The following is a 14,446-nucleotide window of genomic DNA, read 5'->3' as shown; positions in this document are numbered from 1 at the left end:
GGTAACATTGACAATATCCATTAAATTTTAGTCTTGGCAGATATTATCTATATTTCCTTTTTCCCGGATATCCCTCTTTATTGTCCTGTCCAAATCATGCTAGAGTTAAAATATGTGGTTGGCTTAACACTGAGCAAACCATTTCCTTTCTTTTTGATAAATATTCCAGATTCTCAAAGAACTTCTCTAAGTACTAATTCTACAGTGAGATTTATTTAAGAGAGGACATCTATAAAAAGTTTTTCATGTCCCCCAGATGACCTGGAGACTTGTGTTTTCTGGAAATACAAAAATGCTGAGAAATGTCCTGAACACAATGGTTTTAGTGATAGAACTGCAAGAGACATTAAAAAGGAATAAAGAATCATTTTGCTATGTTACCTCCTGTACACCAGAGGGCTCTGTGCAAATTATGGCTGTCTAGTTTAGGGATTAGCAATAATTCTTTTGTGTGGAAACAGACAGTACATATTCTTGTCTTTGCCTACCATCTGATCTCCTGTATATAGCACCAAAGTAGCCACAGAAAATATGTGAATACCTGTGGCTGTGTTCCAATAAAGCTTTATTTATGGACATGGCCTTTGAATTTTACATCACTTTCATGTATCAAAAAGCAGCATTGTTCCTTTGATTTTCTTTAACCATTTAAAAATGTAAAAACTATTCTTGGCTCACAAGCTAAGAACACAACAGGCCAGATTTTGTTTGTGAGCCACAGTTTGCTACCCCCAGGTCCAGTTAGTAATAATAGTCAATAACAATAATAAAACAACTTCCATTTACTACTATGTGGCAAGGGCTCTATCCATTTTATATAGTCCTTTTTCTTTTTCCTCCATATTCTTCATTGGCACATTATAGTTGTGCACAATGATGTGATACATATTCATACATGCCCACAACCTAGCAACATTGATTAGCCAATATCACTCCCCAGCACTTTCCCCCTCCCTCCTCATCTCCCACCCACTCCTCCCTTTCCTCTATTGATCTCCCTTGATTTCCCCAATCTTTCTTTTCCCTTTTCCTCTCTAGCTTCCACATATGAGAGAAAACGTATATCTCTTGACCTTCTGAGTTTGACTTAATACACTTAACATATGGTCTCTAGTTCCATCCATTTTCCTGAAAATGATATAATTTCATTTTTTTCTTTATGGCTGAATAAAATTCCATTGTGTGTGTGTGTGTGTGTATATATATATATATATATATATATATATATATATCATGTTTTTTAATCCATTCATTGATTTATAGGCACCTGGGTGGTTCCCTGATTTGGCTCATGCTGTTATAAACATAGGTATGCATGTATCACTATAGTATGATAACTTTAATTCTTTAGGATAAATTCCCCAAAATGGTACAGCTGGGTTATATGGTGCTTTCATGCTATTTCAGCATGGAAAGACCTGACAAGAACAACACAGAGAAGGAAAAGTTTATTGGGGGACTCAGGATTTCAGAGCTCTCAGTCCATAGATGGCCAACTCTATTCCTCTTGGCTGGAGGGGAGGAAGAACATCATGGCAGGAGAGTGTAGTGGAAGAAAGCAGCTCAGGATATGGCACCAGGAAGCAGAGAGAGAAATTTATGCTCAACCAGGACAAAATATACACCCTAAAGGCATGCCTCCAATGTCCCACCTCCTCCAGCCAAACCCTACTTGCCTAGAGTACTATCCAGTTAATACCTAATATTAGGTTAATATTCTCATAACCCAATCATTTAATTTCTAAGTTTTCTTGCATTGTTTCATACATGAGCTTTTGGGGGATACCTAATATTTAAACTATAACACAAGCCTAGACTTTTGAGGAACCTTCATACTGATTTTCATTGTTTTTGTACTTATTTATAATGCCACTAACAAATACTCAAAGAGGTTAGTTTGGTCAATGTTACAAAGCTAGTAAGTAGAAGAGCTGAGAATCAATTCCATATCTGTCAGCATTAGCAGCTTTCTTCTCATAATTGTACCTTGCTTCCTTTTTACATAAAACATGTAACTTTAGACACTCTTTTACTTATATAATTGTGGCTCTGTTTTGCAGGCATGGTAAAGAGAATGTTGTAGTAGGAACTAAGAGACTTGAGTCTTGGCCAATAATTCCCTCCCTATATGACCTTGGGAAAAACTCTTGATTTTTCTGAGTCTTAGTTTTCTCATCTGTAAGATAAAGAGATTGGAGGACAGTGGTGTTCAAAGTTATTCTGAGGATATTTGGTAATATCTGGAGACATTGCCCCCTCCATTTGCTGCTTATAACTCGGGAGTGTGCTACAGGCATCTAGTGGGTGGAAGCCAGGGATGCTGTTAAACATCCCGCAGTGCATCAGACAGCCACCCACCCCCCACCCCCAGCAAAGAATCATCCCCTCCAAAATGTCAGTAGTGCTTAGATTGAGAAACCCTGGACTAGCAAACCAATATGACTCCTTCCACTTCCAAGAATCTGAATTCCTAAATTCATTTCACAAGAATATATTTAATTAAAATCCAAGTCACTTCTCCTCTCTGAATCATACATTCCTCCTTTGTAAAACAAAAGGATTAAACAGTATAATCCCAGAGATTCTTTCCAGCTTTTAAATACTGAAGCCTATGATTAACAGGGGAATATTAAAAATAAATGTTACCGTACTAAATCCAAGATAACACAAATCATTTTACATTTTTTTTGTCCTAATAATAATCAGCACTGCCCAACTCCCTTATCCCCACAGGGCAAAATTTGCACATATGAAGTCAATGGGTTGAATCCAGCCTGCAGATGTCTGGTTTAGCCTGTAGAGTATACTAGAACTTTGTGAACTAGGGGCCAACATTTTAAAGACTGGATATTTCCAGTAAACACACACATTTCCAGCTTTTCTTGAAAAATCAAAAGACTTAGTAGTTCTGGGCTTAATTCTCGCATGGCAATGTAAAGCAAAGAGAAACTGTCCCCTGAGTTCTTTAATTCACCAGAGCTCTTACCATGCAGGTTTGAATTATGTCTGACCACTTCCATTCATTTACATTACCTATCTCCCTACCTGGTTGGTGCCTGTAGGTAGCTGATTTTACCATCTTTCTTCTCAGTGCATTCATGAACGCCCAGAAATGTTCAAGGTAGGCATTCAGAATTATGGAATAAATGAAATCAATGTTAACTATTGCCATTGAGTCCAAGCAATCAAGAGAATGAGAACAGGTTGGGAAGAAAAGTCTTTATAGCAGCTTGTAGGGAAAAAAAAAGTCTGAATAGATTTAATGGATAGTATGAGGCAATGGTGTTTTGTTCCTGCCAACTAGTGAATGTGGTCCCAGCTCCATTATTAGGAGAACAATGTTCTGAGGGCGCATGGGCTAGTTCTGTTCTCTGTGCTGCTCACGTGCATCTGAATCATTGTATTCATTTCTTGGCACTATATGTGAAGTGTGACTTTAACAAAGAGTTGAGCAATGGATGGGTGAGATGACTTGGAATCTCCTTACATGAGTGATATTTGAAGAAGCTGTGGTCATTGATTCTGGAGAATAGAGGTCTCAGGAGGCATAGGAGGGATCTTTCCAAATATTGGCAACATGTGTCCTGAGGAGGAGGAGGAGATCAACACTGTGCTTTTTTGACACATGCCTTAGTCCTCTCTAAACTTTAGTTTTCTTGTTTTTTTTTTCCTGTTCATATGGGGTTTTGTTTTTATTGCTTCCCACTTCCCCAAGAAATCCTTTCTATAAAGGAAGATTCATCTTGAAGCAAACTATGTAACTGTGTAGAATAATGAATTCAGAGCTCCTTTGTTGGGGTGGGTAGATATGGGGGTGTTTAGAGGCTCACTATTTAACTCTTCCTTTCAGCCTTCTAAGGCCATATCTGAGAGTGTTCGACAGAGCCTCTAGGACCCCATGCATTTTGATAAAACCTTGATCTGTATTTCCACTCATTCCCACTAATTCTAAAGCTTCCATTTCCTGTAGCATGGGTTTTCTGGCTTTGAATGATGAATGAGGGTTTTTGAAACAAGCTTGAAGGTAAGATAGGCTTGCAAAGGCAGGGATGCGGGATGGAAGGAACAGATGGTCATGAAGATCCGTGCAGTTTTGCTGGGACACACTTTGCCCGAAGTGAGTCAGGGGTCCCCTCATGATAACTGTCTACTAAGAAATGCAGATGGCAGCTTGAGTGTTGTTTCTTCAGGGATGTTAAGACTGGATTTTGCTGACATTGTGGTTTGCTCTTTAACATCAAGTTCACCTTCCCTACCTGAAATTTGGGGTTGTCATGCATTTTGAGGATTATCCCAATGCCGAGGTTGGGCCCTGTTGGTTTAAGTAGTCATGGTGATCCCTTCTTCTTGTTGGTTCAGGAACCCAGGCTTCAGCTAATCATCCCCTGTAATGGGGATGGCCAAGGTGCCCAATGGACAATGGAAATTGCAAAGGGATGCTAACTGAGCTAAAAGTTCCTTTAGGAACAGTTTCTTCATTTAGAGGGAAAAACCAAATGGAGAGACAGTTTGTTTCTCTGGATATTTGGATACAGGCACATATAGATAAGGAGCCTAGAAATCCTGTAGCCATGTCAGTGAGAGCCCGAACACAGAGTTGGCACATTAAAGATGGGTATGTCAAGAGGAGCAGTGGAAATGGAACCATAGAACCCAGTCAAGTCCGATATTCGATGACCTGGACTTCTAGGTATGTAAGCCAATAAATTTCCTTTTTTTTTCTTATTATTTTAGCCAGTTTGATTTCGGTTTTCTGCTTCATGGAGCTTAATGAGTCCCACTGATAATACTAGCTCATCTACATTAGAAAGGTTTCCAGGTGGTGTTGGAGAGAGTGGTGGAAGCACATGTCCAGAACATCTTCCATCCCACCTCAGAATTTCTTGGCTTTACCAGTCTCATGAATCCCATTGCCTGCTTCACTGTAGCTGCTTGCAGCTGTCTGACTCTCTGCTAACCCACAGTTAAACTGAGGTCAGCCCGCAACACGCCTGGAACCATTAGCATTTCTGAACTCAGCTGAAGAGCAGGCTGCAGGTGTGAGGTCTGGTTTCCTAGGCAACTGCTCCAGGGGCAGGGGCATGCAACCTAGGAGTGTGGTGGACTTGAATCTATGGAGGGTAGATGCTGAACAATGGGATTCAGAAGATGTAAGGGATCCAGCAAATGAAGTTTTTCTCCCTTCCTTCTTCCAATAGCCTATATCAGGGAGCCTCCCCGCCCCCACCCACAGTTCAATAGCTCACAGAGCTGCACAGATGCCCCTGTTGAAATGTGTCCCCTTGCATCACTTCCCTCCTTCCTGGCCCCATCTCTCTTCCTGCTCAGCTCTGCAGCCATATGATTATACCTCCTAAATAAAGCATTAGCATTTAATCCTTGCTTTGGCTCCATTTCGAGGAAAGGCAGTTAAGCTAAAAAAGAAAAGAGCCAAAGAAGAAATAAACGGTGGAAAGTTTAGATTGTTGTCTGGGTGTGGTTTTAATATTTAGAAAATGTAATCTCCTATGAAGATTAATAATCCAAGTGGAATGTACACTTTCAGTATCATAATTAAGAGCTCAGACATGTATATGTGGAGGCCCCAACTCTGCCCTTTACCACGGAGTGTTCTTAAATTACTTGACTTGTCTTAGCTCTGCCCTTCTCATTTGCAAATAGTGATGGACTCACTCATCTAATAGGGCTATTGTGAAGATTAAAGGAGATAATTCATGTTGAACAAGGTAGTTTGTTGTGGGAGGCTGATTCTGTATTTTATGGCATGTTTACCAGTACCTCTGGCCTCTACTTATTAGATGCAAAAACTCCCTTCAGTTGTGACAATCAAGTGCGTCGCTACATTGCCAAATGTCCCATGAGGTCATAATTTCACCAATTGAGAAAAAAAGTGACTTATTCTTAGCTAACAGCCAGCACCAAATGCCAGGCATGCCATTTTACACCTACCAGTCCAGCCAGATCACCAGAAGAATGTATTTGTGTGAATGAGTCCACCCAAAACCATCAAGAGAACTTTGTGCCGAAAGCATACAATTTTGAGAAATCATAAAATGCTCTAAATGATTTGAGTGACCATTTTAAGCCACTAACTCAAGATTATTTATCATGTAGCAATCAAAAACTGAAATAAGTTGGTAACTGGAAGTGTGATACTAACATGACAAATACCTCAACAATGTGGCCTTGACTTTGGAACTTGGTGGTAGGGAGAGGCTGGAAGAGAACAAAGAAGAGACTAGAGGAGCAGAAAGAAAATTTCTGTTGAGGCATAGAAAGAAAAGGGCAACCTTGGCATATAGGGAGAGAAACATAGTGATATGGATGATACAAAATGAACATGGCTTAATTTAGTCAAAGAGCTAATGATGCATAAGAATAAAAACACCAAATGGCATCTTGTGTATGATAAAGTATGGAAGAGCCATGAGCTAGTTAGAAAACTGCAATGTTTGCAAGCAGAATTTGGAAAAAATATAATAGAACAAGGACTTGCTGGATTGGAAAGTAAAACTGCTTCATATTTTGTCTCTCCATCTGGCAAAAGATTATCAAAATAAAAGAGGTCAAATCAAATCAGGAATGTGTCTGTAAGGCTTTTTGTTAAGGTCTCGTAAGATTTACGTTGCCTACTCCTCTTGGCTAGACAAAGAGGGTTCTAATGATCTCAGTGGGATTTTCTTAAAGTCTGAATTTTCTAAAAAAAAAAGTGTTGGATTTAGTTTTTGGGAACAGGGAATAAATGCTGATAAAATGAATGAAACACCCATTAATCTCATAAATGGATTCTATATGCTGAATTATATCACCAATAGCATTGATGACCTAGAATTTTGGTAACTGGACTAGAGGAGATGGAGATGGTATAAATAAAGAGGGGCTTGTGGGGAGTCAGGAACACAGGATTTTGGAGAAACCTAAGCTACAAGCTTGAGCCATTTCCTTTGGGAAAAGAAGAGGCCTTTAGAAAGTCCCAGACAAAGAGTTCAGATGGTAGAGTGAAGAGCTGAGAAGGAGTCCCTTCTCCTGGAGAGGAACCTGTCCTTAGACAAGGCTTATGTTCTTCCCTGGGGGAAGAGAGTCCAACAAGTGTGCATCTGGATTTCAGCATTGTTATTAACTAGTGTCTTCTTTTATCCTTGTATGAATGGTATCGTTTGGTAGATAGTTTTCTCTATTTGATGATTCCAACCACTCCAGGTGACATTTTGACCCATCTAACTAACTTCCTGAATTTCCCCCCAGAACTATGTAAGAAAATAAATATTTTCTGTTATCTTTGGTGTCTAAATTTTAGAATAATTTGCTAAGCAGTAATGGATAACTAGAACAATTGGGATGAGATTTTTACAGATCTTAGTTTAGAGGTGAGCACATCTTACCTGTGGGAGGAATATGAATAATCTGTGGTAAGAGGATAGACTCTAATAGAATACTTAACAATGTGGCTTTGTTGCTTCTCCCATCCAGAAATGGAACATTTTTTTGTATGCATCTGGGCATCTTAGTTGCTTTTACTGATAGAATTGGCAGAAGTAAAGTTTTGTGGCTCCTAAAGCTGTGTCTGACAAGACTTTCTGCTTCTGCCTTTGCCCACTTGGAATGCTTCTCTGAGACACCATCTAAGGAATGTCTAGTTGCCTAGAAGATGAGAGGTCATGTGGGAATCTGAGACACCCCAACTGATAGCCAACTTGAGCTGCTGGATTTGTGAATGTGGCCATGATGGACCTTCCCCGCCCAGCTGGGTCCCTCACTGAATGTTGGAGATCCAACTGGGCTGGAAGCCAACCTGAGAAATCAGTTGCTATTGTTTTCAGATTGTAAATTGAGCAACAAAAAGTAACTGAAACAAATTTCATTACAGGAATTTATCAGAGTACAACATTGAGTCCATTTTTTTTTATCAACAGTATTAAAAACATACAAGAAAGAATTGTTGGTGGCTTCTTGGAGTTCTGTGTTGAGAAAGCTTTTCAGACCTTGTAGATATTCCTTTAGGAAGAGAGTTGTTATTGATTAAGAGTGTTTTCCATAAGCATGGATAGGCAGAATAATGGCATTTAGTTTTGGTGTAGACACAACTTAAAATGAGAGTTACTTTTGTGTGTATGTATGGCTGCTTGCCTTGTGTACTTGCCTAATAATGTCTATTTGGCACAAAGGAAAAAACATCCAAATCACTTATATTTAGTTATGTATTATTCAGTTTAAAGCAAAGATTTACTTAAAATTGAATATTTTAGACTCTTGACCTACCCAAGAAATATTTGTGCTTTGTACATGGTTTTCTTCTTTTACATATGCAAACCTTGTACTTAAATTACAGCAGATCCTCATGGAAGTGTGTATATTATTTAATTGATCACAAAATACCTTGATGCAGGAAGGGTAAGTATTGTGTTTTAATCTTCATTTTATACATGAGGGAAGTCCAGTCATATAATGCCTAAGGTAAAGGGATTTGCTCCCATGTATGCAGTCTCTGAATTTTGCTCTCCTCTCTCCATAAAGTGGGAAGTGTCTAGATGATTGCTAAGGTCCCTCCAGATCCAACATTCAGCGATTTCAATGAGCTCAGTGTATACTATGCTATAATTCATCCAGTGGGAAACCGAATGCCAAAAAAGTGTTAGCTTTAGCAAGTGGTTACTGAGTAGCTTGGTTGTCTGGGCTGTTTGACTGGCGGTGGGAGAGCCCATGTCTGCTTCTGTCTGAGGAGGCATACAAACAGAGCTTTAAACCCTGATGACATGTGTGTCCTGAGTAACTCAAGGTTCTGACAGGAAGATAATCACTGGGGTCCAGTTACATATGGCTAGAGAACCATTCCACTTGATGTAGAACTCAATAGAGAGGAGCAATGTGGTTGGTTAAATTCTGGGGATCTTCTTTAGAATGCAAATAAGAAGGCTCAAGGCCATGGGGTTTAAGAGATTCTGAGTCTAGTTTGGGGGAATGGAGGATGCAGATCAGAGCAAGTTATATCATGAGTTCTGCAAAGTGAAAAGCAATAAGTTCTGTAGCGCACCTTTACCTTCCTTCTGCTACATCTTCAAACATACACCACACGCTTTTAGATATAATTTATTTCCCAGTACCATAAGACTTGTGCCATTCTTTGAACATAGATTATCCCATAAAATATTTCATAGAGAGCCAGTGGGATACAATGGCTGTGCCATTTAGTGGTCGTGTGATCCAAGGTGAATCACTTATTCTTTCTGAGCTTCAAATACTTCATAAGTACAATGCTAATTTGTTTGCCTTAAAGGGTTTTTGTGAACAATAGAACATTTAGAAAAATGCCCAGCTTATAACTAACACAAAATGAATGTAAAATTAAGTTACTAGCAAAAATCTCGCAGCCTTGAGACAGAACTATAACCATATACCAATGGATGAACCAATGTGCATAGAGTCCCAGTTACACGGGAAGGGCTTTGCTGGATGTTTTTACATACTTTCACCACTCTGACCCTCATAAAGCCCCTTGACACAAATATGTCCCAAACCACACTTCAGAGAAGTTAAATGAGTAAGGCCATGATGACGTACTATTTTAACTTTGAACTTATATAGAGAAGCACCTTAAACATCAGAAGAAAACTTTAAGCAAGACACAGTTCTAACTTCTATCTCATTATAATTAGGTACTTTATTTAACACAATAAGAGCTGAAATGAAAGCCCCAAATTGGAAGAAGACATTTGGAATAGATAATACATGATAAAAGCTGGTGGCCAGAAAAGACAACATATGTATATCTCCTATAAAAGAGAATTTAAAAGACAAATGGACATTTTTACATAGGAGAAAACATGAATGTCTCATAAAATTGTGATAAAGTTATGAAAAGATGCTAAAGCTCATTGGCAATTAAAACTCCAGTGAATATTTTGTCATGGCAACAGAGGGACAGCAATAAAAAGTTTGACAGCATCAGCATTGTCAGAGGTATGGAGTAGGAAATTATCATGGGCTGTGGGACAGAGTGGGAGTGAGTATACTAACCCTGGAAAGCAGTTTGACATTTCTCAGATCAGAAATGTGTTGTGACCCAGCAATTGTGATTCTAAATTGTTCCGTAGATGTGTAACTGGCCAGTTACATGTAGAAGCAGGGTCAAAATCCTGAACAGCATCATCCATCATAGACTAGTCATATTGTAAGGTATTCTGCAACAAAGAGAATGAACAAACCACAGTTAAGACACCAACATGGACAAATCTCAAAACATAATCATGTAGAGCTAAAAGAGCCAGCCGCAGAGGAAAACATTCTGTATGATTCATTTATATAAAGGCCCAAACCAGAGAAAATAAATGTGTGGAGACAGAGCAACAAAAAAAGCAAAGTCATTTACATGGAATTTAATTTAGAGGATTTCTCTAGTGAGGAGAGAGAGAGATGGCATCAGAAAGGGCCAAATATGGCATTTGAATGTGTCAAAAGAGAGATTAATGAACAAATACCATGCTCTCCTACTCCCCACAAATCCCAGTGTTAATTAGCAAAAGCAAGGCTCAGAATGAAATTTACAGTTCCATGTGATTTATATAAATTAAAATCATGTGAACCCCCAAACCATCACTGCATATTTTACAAGTATATTTGAATATTTAAGGACATTGTTCAAACTTATTAGCATAAGGGCCTGTGGCAAGAGGAGAAATTGGAATTAGATTGGTGGAAAAGATGGAGCAGGGCAGGAAAAATACCTTGCATGAATTAATTGCTTTAAAACAACGTAGGGTTATTCATTAATTTCCTACTTTGTTCCCAAAAGGATTTGAAGTGGCAGAAAATGTGGCAGAAAGGCCATCACACTTGTCAAATCCATATTCCACATCTTCGAGCCATTTAGTTTGCTGAGTCCATGGAGTTACCAGGCATGTTCTATATTGTAAAGGAATCCAAATGATTTTGACAAGGAGCAATTCATTTTCTGAACTCTAAGCTGGGTCTTAGGAAATGGCAGGCCTTGGAATTAAGAGGGAGAAGCTAAAGGTGGAACATGTGTTGGGCATGACTAGGGCATTTCCACGCCTCATTCCAGTCCCACAACCCCCTCCTGTTTGTCCTCACCCTGTCAGGACCCAAAGCCAGGAGCAAGCAGGTGCTCCATGTCCCAGGCTCCTGTTACACACTCGATCATGCAGCATGGGGTCCTTACCAACTAGATTGGAGGCAGGACTTTGGGCTGATCTGCTTAAGCCAGAACCCATAGCTGACCCCAGATCCCACGCTATCCCACAGTCTTCTTAGATCTACTCTGAGGTTTTCAGCAGGGCAGGAGTAAAGAAGGACGCTCCAGATTCAGGATGCTCACCTTGCTGCACAGATACGTTGAGAGAAAGATGATGGAAAGAGTGAAAATTCCTGGAAAAGAAGTGATCAACAACTGTAAAAGCTGGATAGAGGAGATTAGCTTAATCAGGGAAAGGAGAAATCTCATTCTTATTATTTCTAATATGTAAATAAAAGATATAAGACTTGATACAGCTGGCTAGCAGAGAGAAGGAGAGGGAAAGGAAGAGGGAGGGAGAGGGAGAGGGAGGGAGGGAGGGAGGGAGGGAGAGAGAGAGAGAAACTTTGTAAATAGGAAAAGGAAGAAGATCCCCGATGTATCCTTCAGTTTTCTTGCAAAAGTACGCAAAGACATAATTAGGTCCAAAGCTTTGTGTCAAATGCGAAAACTAAATTGCAAACACTGACCACCCCCTAAAAGTTTCAAGTACTCAACTTACATACATGTTGGCCAACCTAATATATGTCTAAAGATTTCTAAGAAAATAAGTGTTCAGAAGGTGGAAGAGAAAGTCAGCAAGGTTTGGTGTAATGAGTGCAGATGTCAGCCACACCCTTGATCCTTTATTTTTCTCTGACCCACTTCTAACTTCAGCCACAGTTGTTGGGCACAGTTCGGACTCCTCTAGTTCTTGCCACAGGATCTTCTAAGCCCTGGGAGTTTCTTCTGTCTTCTGTCAAACACAGCTTGGGGAAGAGCCACACCCATGTCCTTTAGTCTGTGTGGACCTGATTTCCAAAAGCCAGTAGCTGTAATTCTTTGCCTACTGGGTTTCTCGGACATCTAGACCCTGCTCTTTTTGTATATTGGAAATTCTGGAAGTGCCAGGGTAAAGTTTAAACTCCTACCTCCAACCCAAAGGCAAGCTTCAAACCTCAAGTGATGACTGAGGGAAGTAGGGGGTGCCAGCTCTCACCCCACCCCTGCCCTTGCTGTGTGTTTCTGACACAGCTGACTCAGCTCCCAAGAAGGCGTAAGTGCCAGTTCCTCCAGTGGTGACTTCCTGACCAACACACCCTTGATCGCTTCCTCCCCTCCCAGGGTCAAGTCCCTGATCTCCTTGGGGTACTTCCCTCTGTCACCTTTTAAAGACTTTCATTTGAACCCCTGCTTTTAGACTATCTTAAATAAACTTAAGACCGTCCTCTGGGGCCCCTGTCATCCAGGGACAAGGGAGTGAGGGGAAGGGACATGGGGAGAGAGAAGCCTATGGACAAATGTCCCTGTCTTCATCCAACTGATGGGTAGTTCTGGAAGGCATGCCAGACCCTTCTCAGAGATCTCCACATGGGGAACCTTGACAATGTACCAGATACTGACTTTCCTTTCTCATCTCTCTCCCCACATTCCCTCACTTCTACTTCTGAAATAAACCACCAGCATCCAGGTCTGTGACTCAGGCTTTTATTTACTGGGTAACCCAAACTAAGGCACAAAGCTTATGGGAAAGGGGGAGTGAGATGAGCTGGAACTTTAACTATGGGTAAGAGTTAAGGAAAAGGACAGAGAAGATGCCAGGCAGGAAAAAGAAATGACTAAAGACAGGGAGGTGGAACTGACTATGACATTTTCAAGGGGCACTGCAATGATAGGCTGGTTTTCACGGAAGGTTTTTTTTTTTTTAATATTTGCCACTCACTGGCCACCTAGTATAGGACAAGGCCACCGGGATACTGGAAGTTGGCCTATCCACACAAGTTAGGGGATGGGTTGTGGCATTGCTTCAGATTGTGCCTGTGGGCAGGCTGAGGGAGCCCCCCAGACACAAGGCTCTGGCTAGCTGGGAAGGGCACCCCAACCTTGGCTTGTTGGGCTGGCTTGCCCCTTTCAGGAGAGGACTGGACAGGAGCTAAGGATGAGATCAGTCCTCTGTCTGCTGGGGATCAGAGAGTCAATGGGCTGGCTAGGAGGAAATGCAAGCCAGCAGACACGGCCTCCTGGATGCTGGACAGGGGGCTAAAGGAGGTCAGTGTGAACCCGTGCAGGACAGTGGTCACTGTTAACACACAGGAAGATCTTTACCAAGCCCCAGGTCTCCAGTTAGAGGACACTTTGGCACAGTGTCCCCTCTTTCCCCTCACCTGCTGTTCGCACCCAGTGGAAGGCAAGGCATGCTACTGATAATAACTGGGATTGGGCTTCTGCTTCAAAGCTGGTCCCGTCAATTGCAGGCAGCACCATCCTGCTCTTCCTGGTCACCTGGTCCCGCTCAGACAGTCTCTCTGCTCAGTGAAGCATGAACCCTAGGAAGGTTCGCTTTGCCTGAGCTGCTCTGGGGAATCACTGGGGGCTTTCCCTGAACATTTGCTCATTGTCAGGGGATTCTTCCCAGCAGCCTTCCTAGAGGGCTGGATCCTGTCCATGTACTGGGAGATAGTCCAGAATGACTTTCTGGGAGGGAGAAACAGATGCAACCCATGGCAGGGAAGGTGCAGTGGTGCAGTAGAGAGGGCCTGTGTCTACAGCACGTGACAGGTTGTCAGGACCAGAGGAGAGGGCTTTGAACTCTCTCTGGGTCAGGAGGTGGATACACGCTCTGGAGCTCACACCCTCTGAGCCTTTCCTCATCTCCTCTCTGGACCTCACCATCCCATCTGCAAAATGCAGATAATCTCAATGGACTTTCCTATGACAGCACAGTCATGATTTATTAGGGGACCTACCCCAGATGGTTGCTCCAGGTCACTTTGATTTTGCAGTCTTTTTAAAAATTTTTTATTGTTGGTTGTTCAAAACATTACATAGTTCTTGATATATCATATTTCACACTTTGATTCAAGTGGGTTATGAACTCCCATTTTTACCCCATATACAGATTGCAGAATTACATCAGTTACACATCCATTGATTTACATATTGCCATACTAGTGTCTGTTGTGTTCTGCTGCCTTTCCTATCCTCTATGATCCCCGCTCCCCTCCCCTCCCCTCCCCTCCCCTCTTCTCTCTCTACCCCCTCTACTGTCATTCATTTCTCCCCCTTGTATTATTTTTCCCTTTCCCCTCACTTCCTCTTGTATGTACTTTTGTATAACCCTGAGGGTCTCCTTCCATTTCCATGCAATTTCCCTTCTCTCTCCCTTTCCCTCCCACCTCTCATCCCTGTTTAATGTTAATCTTGATTTTGCAATCTTTA

The sequence above is a fragment of the Marmota monax genome, unplaced genomic scaffold (genome assembly GCF_021218885.2).
Source record: "Marmota monax isolate L192 unplaced genomic scaffold, Marmota_monax_Labrador192_F-V1.1 WCK01_AAM20220418_F8-fsc00023, whole genome shotgun sequence".
Taxonomy (NCBI): domain Eukaryota; kingdom Metazoa; phylum Chordata; class Mammalia; order Rodentia; family Sciuridae; genus Marmota; species Marmota monax.
This window is presented reverse-complemented; position numbering follows the sequence as displayed.